Source organism: Protopterus annectens, chromosome 7.part0 (genome assembly GCF_019279795.1).
Source record: "Protopterus annectens isolate FY-2018-M chromosome 7.part0, PAN1.0, whole genome shotgun sequence".
In the NCBI taxonomy this organism is placed as follows: Eukaryota; Metazoa; Chordata; order Ceratodontiformes; family Protopteridae; genus Protopterus; species Protopterus annectens.
This window is the reverse complement of record NC_056739.1, coordinates 214,129,006-214,154,826: the sequence shown is the minus strand read 5'-3', so window position 1 is coordinate 214,154,826 and position 25,821 is coordinate 214,129,006.

Genomic DNA, 25,821 nt, shown 5'->3' with positions numbered 1-25,821 from the left:
TTTGGAATATCAGATGGGAAAAGATTCCAACTCTGGTCACAGTCAGGAGAATTTAGTTCTCTGCTATATCAGCTCTACACATATTCACAAAACTGTGCAGTTAATTAATTGTTTTAATTCTTGAGATATCTCTCTTGTAAGTTATAAATACTTTTGATTTAACAGATGTTTTGCACATTTTCTTAATAACTTTGTATATATAACCATGGAGCTTTTCTTTATGGGAAGCCATTGAAAAGGGGTTTTAATACTCAGTCGGACTTTCCGGTAAAGAAATGTAAATAAGTAAGTAAGTAAACAATAGGAGTAACGAAGCTAAAGCACCAGGTCCAGTGGTGGCTGGTGACTTCAAATCAAAGGGGGGCTTCAGGAGATAGCTGAATGGGTGGGGTAAATGGGAAGGGGCATGGCCAACTAGAAAGGGGAGGAGCTATGCTCAAAACCACAAAAACTAACTTTAATTAAATACCCTGCCCTGGGTGCCAAACTATCATTATGAGAGTCCAATCAAGACAAAATGAAGTATAGAAGAAAAAAATATTTCAATGCATTGGCTGCATGACAGCTTACTTAATATCTAGATGGAAACAAAAAGGTTGTGAGGCATGAAAAAATAAATTACTTTTTCAATACATAACTGGAATGCCAATCAAAATCAACTATAAGAAAAACAAGCAGCACTCAACTCAAACCACCTCTCCTTGCACTGCAGTTCTAATTATAATTTATATTCAGCTTTATTAAAGTACCAAGTAACATGCTGAAAGTAGCAATCTCTGTGATACTCCCACTTGTAAAAATGTTTCTTATACAAAAAAGGCCTGCTGCCTGACAACAACTATCTACTTGTTTCATGGGGAAAACATGATCAAAGTAAAAAAATGTAAAACAAACAAGAAACAAACTCAAGATACATTGCTTAAAGGATTACTGCACAGATTATGGACCACACATGATAGATTAGCATTCTGTTTAGTTTACAGGTAAAGCCTGCAAAGATGGCTGCAAGTCGCCAGCAAATGTAATGAGCTTTTTAAAATAATGTAATCCTGTCCTTTATTACAAATACTGTCATATGCATTTCAATACCCAAGGCTTATACGTTATCTAGTTTTGTAAGTATTCTCTGCAAGGTAACTTCAAAAAGGCTTTTAACGTTGGCAGTTCTTTAACAGTATGCCTATTAAAGCTTACTTGTGTCTTACAAATCTCAGACAAGCTTACCTGATGGTTATTAAAGCATTGCTACTTAATCACAGAGCAACAGGCACTTTCTGAATAATAATAAACATAAATCAACAGTATAAAAATATGACAGAAACCAGAACATTATGCAAAATCAAGGACAGATGAAAAGCCACTGTAGCATTTGTGTCTACCTTGGACGGTGGGGGGGGGGGTTACTCTGCACATTTACACTGCATAACTGCTCCTTGCCTTGCTTGGACACATCCAGAGTCACTTCATGGGGGAGTGGGGTGCAACAAGTATGTCACAATTTGAAATATCTCTGGCTGATTGTGATGGCCCTAACACAGTTGTCATACCTCTCAACCTCAGAGCAAAACATCTGGACAAAGCCATACATAGAAGTGGGACAAAGGCCCAAAAATAAGGACATTTTTTAAATATTGCTCTTATAAACTTAGAAAGATAATAGAACAGTAGGTCTTGCATTAGTATGAATTTTCTGAAGGGTATGAAATCTGAAACTCAAATGTCTGTCATTATTTTCTAACTTCAGTCTTTAATGATTTGCCACTAATTTGCCAAGAAAACACAATTTTATAAAAAATGGACCAGAAAATGTGATGCAAAAAATATAAAATAGCCAACAATATAGCTGGGAACCTGTCAAAGAAGGGACACTTTTTTAATATTAGTACTGCTAGCTTGAGCAGCTGACACAATAAAAGAATCTACATGCATTTCTGAAATAAAAGTAATCTATAACTCTGATTATTACAGTTATTTATTAATTGTAAACCCTCCACGTTCTCTTCCAAAATTGCCATTTTGTGAAGGGATCATTAGGGGAAGAGCAACATTTTGAGCCAAAATTGGGGACAGTTGAGAAGTTTGTATATGCCTAATTCTATAAAGCAATTTATTTGCAAGTACCTCTCAACCTGTTAATGCAGGAAATCTGGACAAGGCCAAATATATTGGGGGAACATAAAAACAGTACTAAAAATTGCTCTTGTATAAACTGAGACAGTTGATAGAACAACAGGTCTTGCTTTACCATGCATTTTTCTGAAGGTTATGAAGTCTGAAACTCAGTGTCTGTCATTATTTAGAGACTTAATTCCTAAATGATTTGCCAGAAAACCACAAATTTTATGAGGAACAAACCAAAAATAAGAAGCAAGGATCTATTCATTCTGTGAAAATCTAGATAGTTGAGAGGTATAGTTCAGCTGGGGCTGTCTTTGAGTTTGCCGCCCTTCCCCCTCACAAAATCATAGTCAAATGGAGCCTCCCCCTTGCAGCCATTCCAATGAACCATTACTTGGCTATTTCACCCCATTTACCATAAACCCTGTAATGTGCATACTACTTTAGTTCTACGATGATTTTGATTTCATTTGAAAGTTTTATTTTGCATTTTACAGCACAAACACTAATAGATATGTGCTAAACAAAGCAATGCAGTTTCACGATGAAAACATACTTAGCATTATAACTTCTCTGCCCTTGAAACTCACATTCATTGAAACAGCATTGAAACCCACATTCAAAGAAAATACATTTGACTAGTGGCAGATAAAGATTAACTTTGGGCTATTTTCAAATGATAGGCCCCTTGCACACAAAGCAGATGTGTGTTCTGTGATACACCTTCCTGACTGCATTAAATTATATTCCTTGTATAATACAGTACAGTCGTTAGAGGGTGTTTTAAATGTATTGTTTTGAACAATTTTCCAGTAAAAAAATGAAACAAAATACATGCACCAATAATGACAAAACTGCCCAATTGAGAACATTTCCATCATAAAAGTCTACTCAAACTTCTACAATCCACCAGTATCAGTAAATATGCACAATCTCTGCAGAAGTAAAAGTCATCTAAATAATTCCACATTAAAAAGATCTATAACTAATGAAGAGGTGGCTGCTAGCAAACAACTTTATATTTCATTGCTTCATCTGCAAATAAAGTGCCTGTTGCCCTTGAGGAATAAATTGCCTATATTACATAAAAAAAATGATAAGCTAGTAATATTGCAATAGGGAATGGATGGCAAATAATGGATGGGTTCATAGTTACTAGGTATCTTTGCCAAAGAGAATGTTCTTAAGATGGCAGCATCCACCTCATTTACAATACAGTTTGATTCTCGGCCAGAGTGCTTTCTGTGTGGAGTCTGCATGTCCTCCCCACTGTTGAGTGGCCTTTGAAAGACATGTGTGAATGGGCGTTCCTTCGCTGAAGGTTGTTCATTGGGCTGGAAACTCGGCAGTATAAAAAATCTACTGCCAATCATTAGCGGACCAGAGTTTCGCTGTGGTGACCGGGAAAAGCCAAAAAGACAAACAAACAATATCAGCAATGCATCTACATACTGTGAGTGTAGAACGCACAGCCTTCTGCATCAAAAGCAAGTACATTACCTGTTGTGCTATTAACAATGCAAGCAGTTTTAGCATAAGCAGCACTAAACTTCTCTTCCCCTGCAGCTCTCAGCTCCTTGTAAAATCTACGTGACACTCAGCTGTATCTCTCAACTTTGCAGCATATGAAATCTGGAAAAAGCCAAACTGTATTGGGGAGGGACAAACGCCCAAAAAACAGGGACACATTTTAAACATTGCTTGTATAATCTTGGAAAGTTGCTGGAATAAAATGCTGTGCTACCACCATGCATTTTACTGCCAAGTCTTCAACCCAGGACATTGTGCAAAACAGTCAGAGGAACATACCACTATGCCAAATAAGTTGTTTTGTGAAAGAGAGGAAGACTGAAACTTAAATGGCTACCATTTAGTGAATTCAGTTCTCACCAAAGCTGTCAACCTCTTAGCACAAAACACCTGGACAAAGCCAGTAATGGGGGAATACAGCCCTCAAACATATTTGGTGAATTCAGTTCTCACCATAGCTCTCAACCTTAGCACAAAAAACCTGGACAAAGCCAATAACGGGGGAATACAGTCCCAAAATAGGTACAAATTTCAAATATTCATCTTATAAACTTAGAAAATTGCTAGAATAAAAGGTTTTGTGTTACTATGTACTTTCTGAAGAATATGAAGTCTGAAATTCAAATGCCTGTCAGTTTTATTTATTTAACATTTGTTAACCAGAAAAGTCTGACTTGGAACAAAAGCCAATCTTCAGCAGAGGCCCAGGGAGAAATACTGCAGACACATGTCTTTGTAACATGGGAGAACATCAGAACAAACCCACACAAACATAGGGAGGACATGCAGACTCCACACAGAAGGCACCCCAGCCAAGAATCAAACCAGAGAACCTCTAGCTGTGAGGCAACAATGCTACTACTGCACCATTAACTATTTAAGGAATTAAAAACTCAGAAACCACAGATTTTACGAGGAACAGAACAGAACAAAATATGAGGCAAAAATCTGCAAGCATTTCAAATATGGTGGTGGGTAGGGCACCCAAGGTACAGAGTTAAAGCCCACCAGCAGGTATCCTGAGTTCTCTCTAGCCACCAGTATAAACCAAGTGGGGCATTTCACACACACACACACACACACACACACACACACACACACACACACACACACACACACACACACACACACACACACACACACACCTTCTTCATTCTATACAGCTTTCTTGTACCTGCAGTAATCCACATAGCTTTCTCAAAGCTTCTTCATCCTGTACCTGCAGTAATCCATATAGTGCGCTTTATCCTGCAATCACCCACAGATTCAGTATCAAATATAATCAATCCATATAGCTTTTTCCTGCAATCCACAGCTTCAGTAATCCTGTGTTTGCGCCAGAATGCACACTTTTGGTTTCTAATCTCTTGAATGTTCCAAGACTGCTGACTCTGCAGTCTGATCCCCTTCCAGTGTATATGGTTAGCACTGCATAGACTTCTGGGGAATCAGAAGTCTGCTTCCTGAATCTGGACTGGTAAGGCAGCAATCCAGATTCACTTTGTATGGAGCCTAGTGGAGGATTTTAGGACTGTTCCATTGTGGTTCACAGCTGGGGGAGCTGCAGTCCTGCAGTCTGATATTATGAGCCACCACTGACCAGGTCCACATGTATGAAATTGTCCCTGATATATCTGTTTTCACTTTAGTCTGAAATCATGTGCTGTTGGGACACTAAATAGGCCACTTACAGTTGTCAGCATCATATACACTAGACATATAATCCAGTATTGAGTACAGATGAGGCTAAACTGCCAAGCAAAGAGGGAGTGAAATGTTGACACAAGGATAACAAACACTCATTTTTTTTCATTGATTGCTTTGTTAACCTTAGGGTCCTTGATTGTGACATTCATGCATTACATATGTAAATATGGAAAGCAGTGCTATGTAATGAAAACAACTGACATATGAACTGAATGGGAAGACTAAAAGCAGATCACAAAAAGCAGACAAGCTGTGTCTGGTGTATGAAAGACAGGAGTCAGGGTGATGCAGCAGTTCTGTCCAGCACTGGGAAAGACAACAGGAGAAAATGGTCCGGCAAAGTACACTACAATACTTCTTAAAAATAGTAAGTACATCAACAACACACCATGCTTCCTAAGGCTGTGCAGATGGCGGAGAAAACATGTAATGAATAGATATCCTTGAATTTCTGCTCAGCGTTTTTTACTATTGTACAAGGGAAATGCAGGAAAAATGCATACGTACATGTTTAACACATTATGAATGGAGCATCTTTATTTGACAGCCATTTGTGCTGGTCTCACTGGCACTGCCTCTGTTCATACTGGTCACTGAACTGTTTTCTAGTCCAATGGTTATAGAGTTTGTCAGAGGCAGAAAGACATGCCCTCTTTAGTAGCAGTATGCACATCATTTCACAAGAGATGTTTACTTGGCAGACAGTAAATTGGGGAACCATGCAAAGGGCAAAACATACACTGACAACAAACAAATGTAAAAGAGTATGTGAGTAAGTTAATATCACTGTTAATGTAATTTGGTATAGTCAGCAGTGTTTCTGTACTTTAAAAAATCATTATATGAGTAGAATAACAAGAAAAGATAGAAAATATAATGCTACAAGACATAGTTAGCTATCCAAAGTTAAAGAAAAGAAAGTTGGCCATATTTTGTTGTTGACATTCTTAGTGAGGGGAAAAAGAACAAGAAATTAGTTATAAAACAAATGAAAATAAAGTCAAAGTCAAAGAAAATGTTATTGTCATTCAGAACTACATCACAGTGTAGCTGAACAAAATTGCAATGCTTCACTCCAGTGCAAAAACATACATAGAGAGAATACTAGTACTACTACTACTACTACTAATAATAATAATAAAATAAAATAAAAGTAAAAATAGAATAAAATAATAACATAATGAGCAGGCACGCTACATATAAATAAGATGTGCATGACATTACTATAACATAAGAACTAAGCAGCATCTGGAATGGTCAGCATGAATATTGCACAGTGTGGTTAAAATTGCACTTACTTGATTGCTTATCAAGGTTGGTGTAATGGTTAAGGTATCTACCTCAAAGACAAAAGATACAGGGTTTGATTCTCACTAAAGAAAACTGACTAAACTTAAATATTCCACAAAAACAACTAGCCTGTACTTATCTATGACACCCACCTGACCTCAGTTTGTGGAAGGCTGGCATAATGGTTAAGGTATCTACCTTGCAGACACTGTAATAGCTGGTTTATAGCATTTATAAGTGTTTGCTGTACCTGCCTGTTCTTTGAGAAAAAAAAAAAAAAAAAATCTCTTGTTTTTCCTGCTTTACTGGGTTAGATTAGTCCAGTTTCAGAGTTTGCTGATTCCTGGGCTTTGTTTGTAGTTCCTGTGTACTGTTTCCTTGCCTTATTTGGGGTAAAGGAAGTTACCTTGCTTACCAGTGAGAGGGAAGCATTGAGCTGCCTTTGGTCCAGTTTTGTGAGGTTTCAGCCAGTAACTAGTAGTTTATTGGTCATTTGGGGCCAGTTTCTAGCTTTTTCCAGCCCCCTGGTATAAAACACGCTAAACGCGCGTTTTCCAGCTTGTACCTACTCAGCACAGACTCCACGTGGGCCAGCAGAGTTATCCAGGCTACAGAGAGCTGAAAAAGTGACTTTTCTTGATAATAAGTATATTTTTGTTGCTTTTATCATCTGAATACCTAGCGACTGTATCTCGCCTGCCTTGCTGTTACATTGCAACTGTTTTTTTCTGCATTTAACTTAATTTTGCACTTATAATCTCTGTTTGTTACTTATTAACTGTATTGTAGCATTTCTTCTGTGTTAGCTGTAATAGCTGGTTTATAGCATTTATAAGTGTTTGCTGTACCTGCCTGTTCTTTGAGAAAAAAAAAAAAAAAAAAAAAAAAAAAAATCTCTTGTTTTTCCTGCTTTACTGGGTTAGATTAGTCCAGTTTCAGAGTTTGCTGATTCCTGGGCTTTGTTTGTAGTTCCTGTGTACTGTTTCCTTGCCTTATTTGGGGGAAAGGAAGTTACCTTGCTTACCAGTGAGAGGGGGAAGCATTGAGCTGCCTTTTGGTCCAGTTTTGTGAGGTTTCAGCCAGTAACTAGTAGTTTATTGGTCATTTGGGGCCAGTTTCTAGCTTTTTCCAGCCCCCTGGTATAAAACACGCTAAACGCGCATTAGCGCGATTTAGCGCGAATTAGCACGGAGTTGCCACCGTTGCACACTAGAGCAGCAGCGGTTAGCAAAGTTTAAACTATTTGGGCCATCTAAATTCCACTCTTCAAATTTTCCCTTATAACTACCTTCCTCGAACTATACTACTGATCAAACCTGCGTATCCTAAACTAAAAAAGATCATCTCTACTTGACTCCAAGTAGACTATACTCTATCTATAAAACCTAGCACTTGCTCCTACAGTACTTATCACCTTGATACAGCACTCTTGTTATAGATAGCACCCCAAAAAGGCAAGCCCCCTTTCTTGCTCACCCACATCCCCTGAAAACTCTTTTAAAGTTTTTTTTGTCTATTTCCTTCTAGCATGTCGAGGGATCAGTTGCTAGTGTCCTCTCCTGCTCAGCTGGTGAACCTGGGAATATTGAGGCAATGTTACAACTGTCTCATGTACACAGACAACCCTCTCCTCCTCCCACAAAACACAAATACATGCGAGAGATGCAATTATACGGCCAAACTGGAGGCTGAGCTCTCTCAACACAAGACTGGCAAGACCAGACAGGAGGAGAAGGTTACCACATACACTATAGACCCAGTCTCACATAGTACCATCACAACCACAAATCATACACATAAACACACAAAGACATACTGGAGGCTCTGATCAAAAATCTACCAAAACAGCAGAGACCACCAAAGCATACACCCAAACAACTGTTACCTCAAAACACAACACCTGCAACACATAGACCTCACAGTCAGAGTGTCAAACAGTCACAGCCCTTAAGGCCAAACACAATGCCAGACACACTAGTCATTGGTGACTCCATAGTCAGACACACTGACGTCCGCCACCAGACTGAGTAAGAAGAAGGTCACAGTAAGCTGCCTGTCGGGCGCTAGAATCCGCCACAACGCAAGCACTCAGGTCTCACAACAGCAGGTACAAGTACAACTCAGTCATTGTCCACGCTGGTGTAAACGACCTGAGACGTACCTCCTTGGACTACATGAAAAGAGACATTGAGGAGCTCTCTGATTATGTAGCCCAGGCAGGTATGACCCTGACCTTGAGCAGTATCCTACCTTCACCAAGAATGATGCCACAATACAAAGATAAGATGATCAGTTTTAACAATTGGCTTAAACTCTGGTGTCATTCAAAGGGGATCCAATGTCTGTCTGCCTGGGATGACATGCTGGACAAGCCAGCTGCTACGCAAGGGACGGCTTGCACCTGTCACCCTGGGATTCGGATATTGGCAAAGGCTCTTGCCACCCCATAGTGCCTTTTTAGGCAAGGCTCAAATTCTAAACCTTCCACCTAGAACACAAAAAGGAAAAAACTAAGGGTAATGCTGCTCAATGCCAGAAGTCTCAATCTCAAAATGCACTCACCGAGGCCCTTCTCAGTATGGAGAACATCGATGTCTGTGCTGTGACAGAAACCTGGTTCAAGGCTCCTGAGAGCACCCCAGCACTATCAGGTTTTACCTCATATCATGCGTTCCGGCCCCAAAATCCGGACAATACCAAGAAAGGAGGGGGGGTATCCATATTCATCAAGGATACTTACACCTCAAGATTGGTGGCAACGCACGATGCATCGGAGACCATCCAGGTGCAGTTAACCATAGGCAAGACTGCTCTACAAATTGTAGCATGTTACAGGCCACCTCACAAACTCAGGAATCTCACTTGGCCTTCCTGAAAACACTGGAGGGAATAAATGTATCCCCTAATACCATCATACTAGGTGACTTCAATTACCCAAATATAGACTGGGAATGCTACTCAAGCCCAAACACCCTGGCCCAAAAGTTCCTGGAATTCATAAACTCAAATGCCATGGAACAACTAGTCACTATCCCCACAAGAGGAGAAAACATACTTGATCTCATCATCACGAACATGGGAGCAAAATGTTCAACACCAGAAGTATACCCCTCACTGGTGAGATCAGATCACAAACAAATCTCGCTGGAGGTCCTCATCCCACCCCCTCCTGAAACAAAAAAGACCACAGTAAAGAACTTCCCGAAAGCAGACTTTGCACTTCTAAAGACTAGTGTGGACTCCTTTAAAACCCCTGAGCGTGGAAAACAGTACTCTAGCAGCTGAATCACTTACAAATGCCTTCTACCAGCACCTGCAGGACTGCATGGATAAGGCAATCCCAAGCAAAACAAAGACTCTTTGTACCAAAGGCAAGCGTCCAGTCTGGTGGACCCCAGCCATAAACAAACTCTACAACAAAAGGAGGAAGCTACTACATGATAGAGCAAAATCCTTGAAAGGTAAGACGCCTTTGATCACTATAAGTAAAAAGCTGAGAGCCCTCATAAAATCATCCAAAGCAAATTTTGAGAGAAGAATAGCTAAAGACTCTAAAGACAATCATAAGGCCTTCTTTAGCTATGTTAGAAACCTGGGAGGAAACTCCCAGATATGCTCAGAATTAGTTCAAAATGATGAGAAGATTACTGATCCTACAGACATTGCCAACATACTGGCTGACAGGTTCAGTGCAAACTTCTCTCCCTCCCCCAAAAGGAGAGATATCTATACCAACAGATTGCAGACCCCAAACATCTCTAATGCCCAAGTGAGAACGGCTCTCAAAGGCAAAAACACAGCATCCATGGGACCTGATGGTGTCCCCGGCTGTGTGCTACATGCACTCAACGAGGAATTAAATCCTCAGTTAGGACAGCTGTTTAATCGTAGCCTCACCTCGGGATACACGTACTCCAGGAGTGGCGCTGGCGACTGTAGTCCCACTTCACAAAGGCGGTGCCTCCACCGACCCTGGAAATTACCGACCCATTAGCTTGACAAGCCTTATCTGCAAAGCCATGGAGAGGATCATAATGGATCTCATAAATAAAGACATAGGGAATTTGCAGACTCTGGATCCAACCCAGTTTGGCTTTGTCAAGGGCAGGTCATGCCTTTTAAACTTGGTTGACTTTTTCAAACAGTCACCAAGGCCATTGATGAGGGAAAGGCAGTCCATACAGCCTACCTCGATCTGGCGAAGGCCTTCGACACAATACCCCACTCGGGTATCATTGAAAAACTCATCAGCCTAAATGTTAACCCATACATCACAAGATGGGTTGCAAACTGGCTGAGTGACAGAACCCACAGGGTCAGAGTTGCCGTGCCATGTCTGACTCTAAGCCTGTCTCAAGTGGTGTCCCACAGGGCTCAGTCCTGGGCCCACTCTTGTTTGGCATCTACTTTTCCAGTACAAGCAAACACGGAGGGTTATGGCTGACAAAGTTTGCAGATGACTGCAAACTGGGTGCCGTAGTCGAAAACACATCTGACACAGATATCCTTCAGAAGGGTCTCACAGAATCACGGATAACTGGTGCCAGAGCCACGGCCTAAAGTTAAATGCCAAAAATGCATAGTCATACCCTTCGGAAAAACAAGGTTACCCCTAGCTACCATATAGGTGGAAATCCACTGAGCACAGAAGAGGTTATTAGGGACCTGGGGACCCAGGTTGACAGCAGTCTGTCATTCGACACCCATGTTGCAAAAATAGTTAGGAAGACCTTCTACATTGCCCACCTTATCATGAAGGGATTCACATCTAGATCAAGAGAGGTCATAGTCTCCCTATATTCATCACTCATCCGACCAATGATTGAGTACAATGCCCCATTCGGAATGTATCTGACCCGACACTTGCAGCAGCTGGAGAGGCCACAAAAGTTCCTCACCAAGAGGATTATGGGTCTCAAAATCTGACCTATGCTGCCAGACTGAAAGAACTCCAACTCTATTCAGTCGCACCGCTTGCTCAGGGGTGACCTGTGCCTGACATACAAGGCATTATCAAACCCTGACTTGATGTACATGCTTCACCTCAAAAATCTAGATCCATCAGAGCCACAAGAGCGGGAGACCTAAACCTTGACACGGCCATTAATAGAACGTGCTGGAGGGATAGATTCATTACCCAAAGACTCCTATGCTGTGGAACAAAATCCCGGTATATGTGAGGCAAAGCACCTCGCTGGCTTTGTTTAAGAGAAATCTTGACCAATGGATGGGAGATCGCAAGTATACCCCAGGGATTACCTCAGTGTCACTGCTCGACAGAGGCACAGCAAAATAATGGGCATAGTTCCCCAAACCTAAGGGGTGGCGTAGGCCACAAAACTATGGGCTAGGCTTGTAAATGCCCTCGGGCAGATAGCCTAGTATGAACCTATGAACCTATGAACCTATGAACAAGGTTCAAGGTTTGATACTCATATGGGGTAATTAGTTAGGCTTAAAATGGCCCACAAGGGCAATTAGCCTAGTACAAACCTAACCTATATTGTACTTCATAGACTCCTATCATACGGTAAGGTGTCAACCAACGTTAAATATGCACATCAGTATGTTACTGTACATGAAAACAACTGACATATGAACTGAATGGGAAGACTAAAAGCAGATCACAAAAAGCAGACAAGCTGTGTCTGGTGTATGAAAGACATGAGTCAGGGTGATGCAGCAGTTCTGTCCAGCACTGGGAAAGACAACAGGAGAAAATGGTCCGGCAAAGTACACTACAATACTTCTTAAAAATAGTAAGTACATCAACAACACACCATGCTTCCTAAGGCTGTGCAGATGGCGGAGAAAACAGGTAATGAATAGATATCCTTGAATTTCTGCTCAGCGTTTTTTACTATTGTACAAGGGAAATGTAGGAAAAATGCATACGTGCATGTTTAACATATTATGAATGGAGCATCTTTATTTGACAGCCATTTGTGCTGGTCTCACTGGAACTGCCTCTGTTCATACTGGTCACTGAACTGTTTTCTAGTCCAATGGTTATAGAGTTTGTCAGAGGCAGAAAGACATATTTATAGGTGGTCAAAAGACTGCCCTCTTTAGTAGCAGTATGCACATCACTTCACAAGAGATGTTTACTTGGCAGACAGTAAATTGGGGAACCATGCAAAGGGCAAAACATACACTGACAACAAACAAATGTAAAAGAGTATGTGAGTAAGTTAATATCACTGTTAATGTAATTTGGTATAGTCAGCAGTGTTTCTGTACTTTAACAAATCATTATATGAGTAGAATAACAAGAAAAGATAGAAAATAATGCTACAAGACATAGTTAGCTATCCAAAGTTAAAGAAAAGAAAGTTGGCCATATTTTGTTGTTGACATTCTTAGTGAGGGGAAAAAGAACAAGAAATTAGTTATAAAACAAATGAAAATAAAGTCAAAGTCAAAGAAAATGTTATTGTCATTCAGAACTACATCACAGTGTAGCTAAACAAAATTGCAATGCTTCACTCCCAGTGCAAAAACATACATAGAGAAAATACTAGTACTACTACTACTACTACTACTAATAATAATAATAATAATAAAATAAAATAAAAGTAAAAATAGAATAAAATAATAACATAATGAGCAGACACTCTACATATAAATAAGATGTGCATGACATTACTATAACATAAGAACTAAGCAGCATCTGGAATGGTCAGCATGAATATTGCACAGTGTGGTTAAAATTGCACTTACTTGATTGCTTATCAAGGTTGGTGTAATGGTTAAGGTATCTACCTCAAAGACAAAAGATACAGGGTTTGATTCTCACTAAAGAAAACTGACTAAACTTTAATATTCCACAAAAACAACTAGCCTGTACTTATCTATGACACCCACCTGACCTCAGTTTGTGGAAGGCTGGCATAATGGTTAAGGTATTTACCTTGCAGACACAAGGTTCAAGGTTTGATACTCATATGGGGTAATTGGTTAGGCTTAAAATGGCCCACAAGGGCAATTAGCCTAGTACAAATCTAACCTATATTGTACTTCATAGACTCCTATCATACGGTAAGGTGTCAACCAACGTTAAATATGCACATCAGTATGTTACTGTACATGGAAAAAGCAATACTTACAGTGCAACAGTCTGGATATGTAAGGATCTGTACAGTCAGATAAATAGCATAACTATGTGATTGGAGAGGAAGTATGCATTGACAGTCTCCTGGCTCATTTTTCACAAGAGGTCAGTAGTCTGATGGAGAGAGGAAAGAAACTGTTGTTAAGTCTAGAAGTCCTACAGTGCACACTTCTGTATCTCCTACCCAAGGAGAGGTGGGAAAACATACCGTTTGCAGGATGTGAAGAATCATTGGATATCTTCCTGGATCTACTGATGCAGCATGATTCACATAGGTCTTCTAGAGGTGCAAGACAGAAAAGAATGATTTTCTCTGCTGCCCTTACAACTCACATAAGATCCTTGCGATTGGAGGTGTTGAAGCCCCCATACCAGACAGTGATGTTATTGGTAAGGACATTTTCGATGGTACCCCTGTAAAAAGTTAGAGGATGGTCTTCAATAGTTTTGCCTTCCTCATTTTCCTTAGGAAGTGCAATTGTTGCTGAGCGTTTTTGACCATGTTAAGATACATGGACTGACCAGGACAGGTCCTCAGTGTTATGTACTCCAAGAAACTTTGCTCTTTTGACCCTTTCCACCGTCATCCCTTTCATCTCTAGAGTTTGGTGTGGTTCTTGAGACCTTCTGAAATCCACAATCAGTTCCTTAGTCTTGCTGACATTCAGCGCTAAGTTGTTTTTGTCACACCAGCCCAACATATTTTCAATCTCATTCCTGTAGGCTGAATAAAGCATTTTCTACAACATTCATATAAAAAATAAATCGATAAAAATAAAAATATCTCCTCTGCTGGAACTGTTGAACAGAATTATTCTCAAATCCCTACATTTCCAGTGGCAGCAGTCACACGTGAAACCTCAAGGATCAATAAGTGTAGTTCTGACACCTCAGAAATAGTGTGAGGAAGTGACTGTCAATTCATCTTGGACTACAAATGGATACTTTGAACAAAGGCCTGCAATTTAGCTACCTTTTGGTTGCAGCTGGATAATTCTTTAGTAAAGTGTAAAACAAGATCAGAGACCAACATTAATGGAGGTCCTTCCAGTTGTTGGCTTTAGCTAATTTTGACTGCTAAAGTGACAACCTGACTCCTTGTCCAAAAATGGGAAAAAGGGGTTGAGGATTGATGGATTCCAGGAAAAAATCAGTCCCCCACCTAAGCACCACGTTCAAGCATAGTCTCACATCAGGCTTTGTGACCACTGAATGGTGTACAGCAACAGTTATCCCACTCCACAAAGGGGGAGCCACCATTGATCCTGGGAACTATCGCCCTATTAGCCTGATGAGCCTGGTCTGCAAGGCGATGGAACGTATCATCATGGAACTCATAAACAAAGACATTGGTAACCTCCAAACTCTGGGCCCCACCCAGTTCGGGTTTGTGATAGGCAGATCATGCCTTCTGAAAATGATCGACTTCTTTGAGGCAGTAACCAAAGCCATAGACAAGGGTAAGGTGGTTCACACAGCCTAGCTTGACCTCGCCAAGGCTTTCAACACCACCCCCCATTCTGGAATTATAGCTAAACCACTAAACTAGGTATAAATCCCTACATCACAAGATGGGTTGCCAACTGGCTCACTGACAGAACTCACACTATAAAAGTTGCAGACTCCAAATTTGACTTCAAACCATTGACAAGTTGAGTACCACATGGTTCAGTCCTGGGACCTCTCCTGTTTGATATCTACTTCTCTGAAGTACAGACTAACACAGAAGGCCTCTGGCTAATGAAGTTTGCAGATGACTGCAAACTAGGAGCCATAGTCAAGTCCCCAAATGATGTGGACATCCTACAGAAGGGCCTCACTGAGACAAATGGCTGGTGTCAGAGGCATGGCCTCAAGCTCAGTGCCAAAAAGTGCATTGTCATCCCCTTTGGTAAAAACTCTGTACCCCTGAACTACCACATATACAGCAGTCTACTTAACGCCAAATGTGTGATAAGAGACTAAGAGACCTTGGGACCCAGGTGGACAGTAGTCTCTCCTTTGATAATCACATCACCACAGTAGTCAGGAAGTCCTTCTATGTGGCACACCTCATCACAAAAGGGTTCTCATCCAGGAAAAAAGAGGTCATTGTTTCCCCTCTACTTGACACTCATTACACTCATTATAGAGTAAAATGCCCCTTTTGGAATGCACCTCGCAAGAAATCTGCATCAGCTGGAAAGGCCACAGAAGTACCTCACAAAGAGGATTACTGGCCTCAAACAGATGCCATATACTGACCGTCTCAAAAAACTCCAGCTTTACTCTGTAGCATATCGCCTACTCTGAGGAGATCTCTGCCTAACATATAAAGCTATGTTAAACCCAGAGCTGTTGGACATGCTACACCTAAAGAAATCCCAATCCCTCCAACCTACATGCTCTAGGGACCTAAACCTTATCAGCACAATAAACAGGACATGCTGGAGGAATACATTCCTGTCCCAGAGACTTCCCATACTTTGGAACAGGCTACCCATCTATGTCAAGCAAAGTTCCTCATTAGCACTCTTCAAGAAAAAAAATCTTGATGAGTGGATGGGAAATAGGAAATACAACCCAGGGATCACTTATGTGGCTCTGCTCGACAGGGGCACAGGAAATTAACTTTCTTGGGTGGCATAAGCCAGGGAACCTTGTTGGCTAGGCTTACTTAGGCCCTTGGGCCGATAGCCTAGTACCTACCTATGAAACTATGAACCTATGATGACACTAACCCCATTATATGCCATTGGAATGGGAACACTCCACTACTTTGTTATGTCTAGCATGACTTATATAAAGTAGACTTGAAATGGATTATGGGAAAGAGAAAGGATTGAAGAAAAACAAGATCACATTCATATGTCAAGCCCCACTGGCAGCCATTTGTGGAAAAACATAGTACAATACTATAAGAAGCATCCAGAATGATTTTGAGGTTTTAAAATCGCTCAGAAAACAATGCTAGACTGAAAAAATACATATTTTTATTTCTAAGGTGGAGTCTTTCTTTAAGAAGAAGCATGTAGGAAATTTTGAATAGCTGTAAATTAAGATATAGAACCCTAGCAAGGGGATTAAGCCACAAAGGATCATAGGAAGTTACTATGCTATTGGCCCTGAGACCCTTATAAGCCTAGCCAAGAGTTTATCCCATGTTTAGACAAGTCAGCACCCAAACCCTCTGTCTAGCAGGGACACAGGTGGAATCTCAGGGCTGTATTTTCTGTTACCCATCCAGTTATCCAGGTTGCGCTTGAAAAGGGATGATGAGGTAGTCTGCTTGAAGTAGAGCGGGAGTCGATTCCACAGATGGGGGAGTCTCTGTGACGCAGATCTGTCCTGCCAACAAGTCCTATTGATGTCACAGACCAGGTTGAGGTCACCAGTGCGGGTTGCTTGAGTGGAGCTTGACTTGCGAATATGCAGCAGTCCCATCAAAGTGGGGTCTGAGATTGCTTTGTATGCCAGACAGAGGTCATCTCTGAGGAGTCCGTATGAAACTGAGTAGAGGGACAGGGCTTTTAGCCTATCTGTGTAGGGTAGATGTTTGAGACCCTGGATTCTTCTGGTGAGGAACCTCTTTGGTCTCTCCAGCTGTTGCATGTGCTTTGCAAGGTACATGCCGAAGGGGGCCTAATAAGGGAAGAATACAGGGATGTTATGACCTCTTTGTCACTGGATGAGATACCCTTACTTCTGAGGTAGGCCTTGTAGAAAGCTTTCCATAAAACAGAAGCAACATGGTGGTCAAACGTCAGGTTGCTATCAACCTGGGTGCCCAAATCCCTCATGACCGATTGCATGCTTAGGATATTGTTATTAATGTGATAATATGTGGGGATGTCACTCTCCCCAAAGGGGATAATGATGTATTTTTTGGCATTCAGCTTGAGGCCATGTTTCTGGCACCAGTCATTTATTTGGGTGATACCTTCTTTGAGGACATCCACATCACTTGGGGAATTGATGACCGTGCCCAGCTTGCAGTCATCTGCAAACTTGGTCAGCCATAGCCCACTGGTTTTGGCTTGCACCTCAGAGAAGTATATCTCGAATAACAGAGGCCCCAAGACCGATCCCTGGGGTAAGCCACTCGTTATGGGTCTATTGCTTGAGGTGGCTTCCCCTATTTTGATTAGGTGGGTTCTATCAGTGAGCCAGTTTGCGACCCATCTGACAACATATGGATTGATGCCCAGTTGAGAGAGTTTATCTATTATGCCCGAGTGGGGAATAGTGTTGAAGGCTTTGACCAGGTCAAGGTAGGCAGTGTGCACCGTCTTCCCCTCATCCATGGCTTTGCTGACTGTCTTAAAGAAGTCGACCAGATTTAACAGACATGACTTCCCCTTGATAAAGCCAAACTATGTAGGGTCAAGTGTTTGGAGGTTGCCAATATTCCTGTTAATGAGGTCCATGATAATCCATTCCATGACCTTGCAGATCAGGCTAGTTAGGCTGATGGGTCTATAATTTCCCAGATCGGTGGATGTTCCACCTTTGTGTAAAGGGATGACAGTAGCTGTCCTCCACTCAGCTGGGACAAAACCAGTACTCAGGCTTTGGTTGAATGGGGTGCCTACTGGTGTTGCAAGTTCATGCCTGAGTTCATGTAGGATGCAGTCTGGGATGTTATCAGGTCCCATGGAGACTGTATTTTTTTTGCTTTTGAGAGTGCAGTGATAGCCTTTTCCCTTGAGATAAGGGGAGGGGGGCAGGTACTAGGGATGTCCTGATTTATTAATGGGGGGACAGAGGGGTGAAGTTTTCACTGAATCTGTCAGCCAGTAGGTTTGCTATATCTACAGCATTTGTGTATGTGGTGTCCTTGACCACCAGTTCTGAACAGACCTGGGTACTTCCTTTGAGGATTTACCTACTGTAGTAATTAACTGCTCAAAGAGTTCTGAAATAATCAGAGCTGTTGAAAGCTTATACATTTTTTTTCAGGTATCAACTGTAATACAATACTAGCATCCCAATTTCCACACAAAGTGAGCTTTCCACTACAAAAAAGCTGGCTGTTTACAGGTAAGATGAGACCTGAACAACTGTTTTGCACTCTCATCTTTACACTACATATTCTAAAAGAAAAAACAGTAGGAAGTCTGGGGATCACTTAATAACAGGTACTTAAAGCAGTGGGAAGTCTAAGGTTCATTTAGATGTAGATATTAAGGACAATACAGTTACAGTACATGAACTCTGCCTTTTGCTAAATTTATTAAAATGAGGTTCATTCAATTAAAATGGTAGGATTGTAGGAAACTTCTGCATAGTTTTGGTATCTGAAAAAAATGAAACTACTCTGTCAGTGAATGTTTTCTACTCTGACTGCAGCCATGTGTTTCTTCTTTCAAGGTGAATTTGAAATGACTTTGTATTACAGCTGATACCTGAAAAAATGTATAAGCTTTGAGCAGCTCTGATTATTTCAGAACTCTTTGATCAGTTAATTACTACAGTAGGTAAAGCCAATGACCAAAGATTTTGTGCTGATCACTGGCTCCATGAACTGAGACAGAATATCTGTCACACAGTAAGATGATAAGGTAATTATTGTGCAGTTAAATGTTGATTATTTTTACAGCAGCCATTAGCTAATCTAGAAATGTTTATACTTTAATGCAGGAAGATATCCATATTTTATATAAGGCTGATATATGCTGACATGCCTTTTCAGCTGCTGAAGCATCTCTTAAAAACAGGTATAGTCTGCAACAGATGGAGGCTCATCAGGCTTAAAAAATAATGAATTGAAAAATTATTTTAAGTGTTACCCAAGGTCATTTTCATTACATAAAGCATAACACTTTGGTCTATATAATATTGGGTCTATATTAAAATCGCGAAGAGGCTTTACATCGAACGTCTGTTCACCGACACATGAAGACCAAATGCACTAAACCATGAATGATCAAAACAGTGATTTCTTTCCCTGGGAAAGAAATCGCTAGTACCAAACACACACACACACACACACACACACACACACACACACACACACACACACACACACACACACACACTATTTAAAACATAACTAAGTGGGGGGCTTTTCCCCTACACCCCCCAACATGGGGGGCTGTGCCCCCCCACACACACCCTAACTAAATATACCAACTCCGAGATCGCACTGCAGTGGGGTAAATGGCAATGCTACAGCTCAGGCCAAGTGATTTTTTCCCTGGGGAATAAAATCGCTGGTCTGAGCCTTCACTATTTTCAGACTTCTGTCTTTATATGTGGGTGAAGAGGTGCTCGATGTAACGCCTCTTTGCAATTTTAACATAGACCCATAATATCTAATGTGTTCTGTAATATGACATTATGGTATACAGTAGCTAATGTGTTAGAAAAAGACCAAGGTTGTAGATTCCAGAAAATCTTTTCTGAAAAGTTTCCAATTCTTATTTCAGTTCATGGGGAGGTCCCCCCTAACCGTGAAAAGCCGAAAGAAGAAGATGGGGGGTCTTTGTTAGTTCAAGTTCTGTTCAGTGTCACATCAATATCATATGCTTTAATGGTTTGGTCTATCAAAGAAGAAAACAGCCTTAAAACATACCCTTTGCTTTGAATGTAGTGCTTTTATTAATGATGGATCACCTGCAGAGCTTTTCTTGCCAGAATTATATTACCATTAAGGCAAACAAACCATAAAGCAGTGAAAAAAATTACAATTACTAAGACAAAAAAAGGAAAAAAGAAAAAGATTCCCAGCAAACTTCTGTCTCTTATCTGAATGAAAGTTGTTTTAAACATAACCCATAGGTACTACAGATTATATCACACTGATTATATTCCATAAATTAAAAGTGTGCTGCAAAATATAGCCCTTTAACAACAAAGCATCCAAGGTTTACATTTATATTTAAAAGTGTTGTCAAGCACAGTAACTCCATAGATAGTGAAGGCATCTAACCAATAAACAGCCAATATGTTTTTAGAACAGAAGGGAAAAGGGCGAATGTTTGGAGAAGTCGCCAGATACAATTAACATCAGACTTTTATGCCCTAACCCATCTGATATTGATAATATACCATCTGTGGTGAACATCATTTGGGTTCTAACAAATGGTGGATAGTACATAGTAGTGAATATTTTCGAAGGTATGAAGTTCATACCAGAATGTAGGCTGTATTAATGTTTCTCTAAGTGATTTAAAAAAAAGGAGTACATTCACCCCTATGTGTACCATGTCCTGCTGACAAGGGTGGGGGCATTGTGTTTTATGATGTTATTTTCATGTATCCCTAAGGAGGACGGCCTTAGCAGATTCAATAATAGTGTCTGCTTATTTTGAGGGGGGAGCAGCACAGACAGAAAACGGTAGCAGCTATGGGGGCTTGGTTGCCCCCTATTACGCAAATTTGGTCTTGAAGAGTTTCAGTCTCAGATCCATAGAAAAGATACGCTCAGCAACGGATATACAGTACCAAAGGGCATTATTAAGCAGCAGTGTATCCGGCTGTTCGTATGACATCTGATAGCGAAAATATAATTACCACTATTAAATCTACTGTGAGGTATATCTATCATTGTTGCATTTTTTAACTTTATTTTTCAACTTCACTACACCACATGTTCATAACTTTTTCCAACTTTAATAGGTTGGGAACAATTATAAAAAGTTTTATATATGAATTTTATGCATTTATATAGGTTAGTTTTATTTTATATGACATAATTGATTAATTGATGTAAAGGCGTTTTTCTGTGGGATGTTTGTATATAAGGTGATGAATTTTAGATAATGTTTTTTTATATATTTTACCCCCTTGACCTGCCAATCATTGAACCATCTCCTTTGGACTTGAGTCCATTTATTTTTTAAGGGTGGAATCCGTTCAGAATCTCTAGGGGATGAGCCATCTGGAATTTCATCATCCAAGCAAACATCATGAAGGTTTGGTGATCTCTACAGTATTCCAGCAATGAGAGCTAGCTATTTTATATGTAAGCCGCAAACCCATTATTTGTGTGTTGAAGTTGGCACCTATGTCATTACAGGAAGGGTCTATGCCCCTTATCAGCTCATGTGCTGACAGGAGCTACCATTAACAACAAGGGTTGCCATGTCCACATTGTTTTCTGCATTGGTACCACCATTTTGATTTCCTTCCACCCTGTCCTCTGGCTGTGGTTTACTCAGTAGTGGTGGTTTGAACCTGTCGCGTCCCTCCTTCCATAGGAAGTCACACCTATCCTCCAGATCAAGCTGTCAAATATGCAAACTACTAACTGAACCCAAATAACTGGGCCATAGTCAGGGTTTACCCCTCTATGATACCAGCTTAACTAAAAGTCCAAAAATTAAATTTATTGACAATACTGATGTCAAATTCAGTCTCAGAAAAGTGAAATAAAACTGAACTGGACCTAACAATAAGGCCTTCCGAAAACCTTGCACCCAGTAAGGAAGGGTGACACAGCACCACTGTGACTTAGATGAAAAAAAACTAGGTGTCCCACTAGCACCAGGAAAATGCAGCAGATAAGCATTTAACTTAAAACATAACACATAAAATGAAGTCATGATCTTTAGTAATGCAAAGACATCAGAAAAATACCAACACAAGTTTTAATCATATTGTAAGAAAAATCAGTTCAATGAATACAAACAATAAATAGAATTTGTGGAAAGTCAGTTCCCAAAACAAAATTAGCACTGAAAGAAAAATCAAAAGTCCTGAACATTGTGGGAACAGCCTCTGTGACTCATTTTGCCAAATAACCCAAGATTCTCCATTCCACTGTTACTGCCTAAGCCTGGATAACAAAGGCACATCTGTAAAAATGCTGTTTAAACTGCTGATTCAGAACCACATCTGATTTAATACACCAACAGTTTGATGAGCATAGATTGGAGTGAAATCATTCAAGCAAGTACCTACATGCTGCATGCAAAGAACATTTACCTTGACACTTGCTTAATGGTTTCAGGTGAATCTAGATCAGGGTCTATATTATTTCCTCAAAAGATGTCTTCATCAAATCCCTATTCATCAACATGACTACATTGAATGTTGCACTCAGTAAACAATCACTACATCAAAGTTTTTCCTTGGGAAATTAACTAGGTGGCCAGCATCATGAATTAGCCCTTTTTCCCACTGCAGTGTGATCTCAGAGTTGGTATATATAAGTAGGGGGGCAAAGAACCCCACATTGGGGGGTGTGGGGGGTCAGAGCCACCCATCTTCGTGACTGTAAAATGATGTAGTTTGTAATATGGTTGCTCTGGTGGCCAAGCAGATTCTTTCCCTAGGAAAGAAGTTTGATGATTGTAATGTTTGCTGAATGGCTGTTTAATGGGTAGTGATCTATGAATAGCCATTTGATGGAGACGTCTTTCATGAAAATAATATAGACCCTCCAGATCCCAAGAAAACACATCCAAGAATGGGTGAGTCAGATTATTGATACAGCTGCATTTCTGCAGGTGTTGCCAGTGCAGTGACCCAAGCTGCCTCCCTCCTTCACTCCAGGATGGGCAAGCAAACATTAGACACTCATTTCTACCCTCCCTTACCTGGTTTCCTAGTCTGGGGTGTAGTCAGGGCTTTATCCATGTGCCAAGAGGCAAGATGAGCTATTTGGATTTCATATGCAAAGATGTCAGAAATCACTTCCAAAATATACTGCTGTAAGCAATGCCACTCAAAGAGTAGCTCTACCTTCCCTAAGATCCATCATATTAAGATGTCATGTTTGGTCAGTGGTGACCAACAATCAGATGACAGATGCATGGTCACTTTAAGGGGCAATTCCAGGGATTTTATTTTGATTTAGCCTTTGTTTACATTTCAGGTTTGTCTTTCTGAGTCACCTTTGGCTGAGGGGAGCAGGGGAAGAGTGCCTGAAGGAGGTTTCAAAGGTGTTAGCCAAATTCCATCTCAAATTGCAGTTGTACTGACAACAGCTCTCCCTGTGAGCCATTCATTAGGTTAATCAGTGCATTTTACCCAGTGAGAAAAGTAGCCTTTCAGACATTTTATGACCTGACTGCTGCTGCTAAACTAGAAAGCACATCAGTAATGCAAGGCTTTTAAAACATTAGGAGGGCTGGTGTTAGCATTTTGGGGGCCCCCAGCAAATGTCAAGTTGGGAGCCCTCTAGACACTTCCAGTATATGTGTCACCCAGTCAATGCCACCCCTCCTAAGCAACCTTTTAGTTCATTAAGAGTAGTACTCATAGACAGAACTGGAGCTACAAGCTCTTACATTACAACAGGCCTATGTACCACACTATGTTGACCTGTCTAACCAAGGGACACTTACAGTTACTGGCATTTAGTTGCAACAATGATACATTGCAATGACTCTATGTACAGGTCTGGAATTAAAGTGAAATGATGACTAGTCCTACCATTTCAACACCTCACACACACCCTCTAGTCCTCCCAATACCATGCACATTACTTTTTTCTCCTTTTGCCACATTTTGACTTACTCTCAGCTTTTTCAAGAAGACATAACTTTCTATATGCTCTGAAGGGCATTTTAAATAGTTTTCTTTTTACACAACCTTTTCATCCAATAATGGCTTGAACAGAAATTATGATTAAGGAAAGAAATTCACTTTAGTTTTACTTGCATCCTTTCAACACACCTTTTCTGAACAAGACAGAACAGTAATAATCATTTAAGAAATAACTCAAATAAGTCAGGGCCCAAGAAGCCATAGGATTACAGTTGGTCTGGGATGCATTTTACAGCATTTTCTCAGCATTTTACTCCAATGGTGGCATAAGCAAACACATTGAAAAAGAAAGAACATGCCTGATATGTGGCTGTGAGAATGATTTTGGTAATATATTCTAATTTGTTGCTCGTAGACAGTACACCACCCCTACATAAGCTTTAGTAACCTTCTTGGTACACTTCTCAGGTCTGTGAGAAAAGTAAATAATGACCACACTGTCCTCAGCTCAAACACAAGCTATAGTGACTTCATGTGCACACCTCTAAGGTTTGACTGTGATGAAAATTAAAGATGTAATAACCACACAATCCCCAACCCCCAAAACCTACAACAGCCTTCTATACACACACGTTTGAGCAGGACTGGTTTTGGAATGGGTGTGGTTGAAAACAGAGGCTATTGTCAGCTTTATCCTAAAAGGACCATATCTCAATGTTCAGGTTAAACAGCAGTGAGAGAATTGATATAGTTTTCTCATTTTCCCCAACCAGCAACAGCTTTTGTGGGCACACCAACAGAGTCAACAATGATTAAAGGAGCCCACCCATATCCATTTAGACAGTTTGGTGAGTGAGGGCCACCAGACTTCAAGAAGATCTAAGTGCCTGAATGTTCTATGATTCTATTTTATGTCTTACTTTTGAAATACAATTACTTGTTAGGTATATTTTTTTACTGATACCCGGAAGAATAATGTCTGTGTCCTGCCATTATTGGGTGCATGCACAGATAAAAATTAATGATATTTTTTTACACACAAACAGGCATACGTCACTGCAGTATTAGTTTTGTACTTATTTCAGCAAATAGCAATGCATTATGCAACACTGGTACTGCTACACCAGATCAGTCACTGCAGTTTGGCAGTCATGAAATAGCAGCTGGGGTTAGTCACTTATTTATCTCACTGAGGAGTAATGCATACTTGTCACTGTCCCTGATTTCACAGACCTTCCCTGATTTTGTTCATACTTTTGCTTTTTCCATTGTAAAAAGTTTGATTTGCTGGTAAATCATTTGGGATTAAAAACAGTCAATCAATCCAGATATCTGAGTTTTATACTTATTGTCCAAAAATACATGTTGATGCAAAAGATGTTATTCTACTAACTTTTTCAGTGAATTAGAATAATGTTTAAAATGTATTCCTGATTCTTTGTCTTTATTCTATTAGTTTTGGGACTGTACTGAATTTGTAAGCAAAGAAATTAAGTTATAGTATCTGGTTCTGAGAGAATTTATAAAACTCCTTGAAAGAGAAAGCCATCCCTGATGATCAGAAGCATCAGCTCTTCTTAAAATCCAGAGTTTGCACTGATATAAGTTAATTGGGCTGCTGCTCTCTAGTGCTTACCCTGCTCATTGCACTG